Here is a 1443-nt window from a genome sequence, read left to right as displayed (position 1 = left end):
TTCCTTTGTAAACTTAAAAGACAAATAATGAAATAGCTAAGATAAAATGAAAATGTAAACATAATGCTCCTGGCCTGCCATTGACAACCCAAAATATGTCTGTATCAATTTTTTCCCTTTTTGCCAAGACTCAGCCAAGGTGGGTCATAATAGAAGTCACCAAATGGTCAAAGATTATTTACAGTGATCACCTGGCATCTCTTGGGTCTTTATCCCATCTTCACTTTAGATTTCATGTCATTTATATTTACCCTTGACCACAAGTTTATCACTCTCTTTTGGCCTCGTTCTTGGTTTCTGAATATATTGACTGATTTTGTTTCTCAGCTTCTTCAGGACTGGGTTGGTTTTATCTTTGGCCCTTCATGCTCCTGAATTCCTCTAACCTGGTTCTAACCCCTAAACCCACACCCTGGCACTAACCCAATTGAATGACCTTTCAGAAAACATCTAGCCTCCAGCAAAGGGGTGATGTGGGTGTTATATTATTGCAAATGCTAAATTGATGATTATTTTTCTATTAGAAAAGGCATTTACAGCTGATACAAGTTTCTATCCCTTCTCTGTCACTTCCATTGGACAATTATAAGGATTTAAAAGTACCATCAATAAAGGAGATTAACAGTGATTCCTCCAAGGCTACCTAGGCCAACTTGGAAACAATTTACTGAATATTCATCTTTAAGATCAGGTTTATGCAAAATTACCTTTAAAAAGTGAGGAGGAGGACATTAGGAGACTTGCCTGATTTTCACCCAGGGTTGCTATGAAGTAGTGAAGTATAAGCTTGGCTAGGTAAAGACAGTGGGATGAGGTTCTTAATATATGATTGAGGAGCTTGGCCTTAAACTAAGGAGGAAATGTACAAATTTATGTTTCAATCATAACAAACCATCCATTCATTGGCTGCCTTCCCTCCCATAGGTTTTAGAGTTGGGAGAATTCTAAACCAAATATAGAATCTACTTGAGTTGCATGGATCCAGTGTTAGAGAAAAATTCACACTTTAATGTGGTGACTCTATAGCTCTGAAAAAGATCACTTTGGTTCAAGAGGTAAGGAATTTTGGATTGAACTCTTATGAGCCCAGGTCAACCAATAACTCTTTCACACATTGAGCGACTTGAAGATTAATCAGAAATGCATGCAGTGCATTCCTCTCCTGCCTTCTCCCCTAACCCTCAATTCAGGAAGGGAAGAAAATTATAGCCAGGAGGTATCTCTATGTGCCAAGCCTGACATTTTAGCAAGACAAGAGTCCAGTGAAGTTATTTTGTGAAACACCAAATACTATTTGTTCTCCCAGTCTCTGGAGGAGAGATTACTTAAAAACACACCAGGCATGGGACAACAAGTATATACTCAACAATTTGATTATGCTGCTTCCATCCCTCAGGCATCATTCACATCTAGGAGAATGGAGATGGGTACACAGTAAAGTGA

This window comes from Galeopterus variegatus, unplaced genomic scaffold (assembly GCF_000696425.1).
Source record: "Galeopterus variegatus unplaced genomic scaffold, G_variegatus-3.0.2 Scaffold211, whole genome shotgun sequence".
Taxonomy (NCBI): domain Eukaryota; kingdom Metazoa; phylum Chordata; class Mammalia; order Dermoptera; family Cynocephalidae; genus Galeopterus; species Galeopterus variegatus.
The sequence above is the reverse complement of the archived record's forward strand: the minus strand, read 5'-3'. Positions refer to the sequence as shown.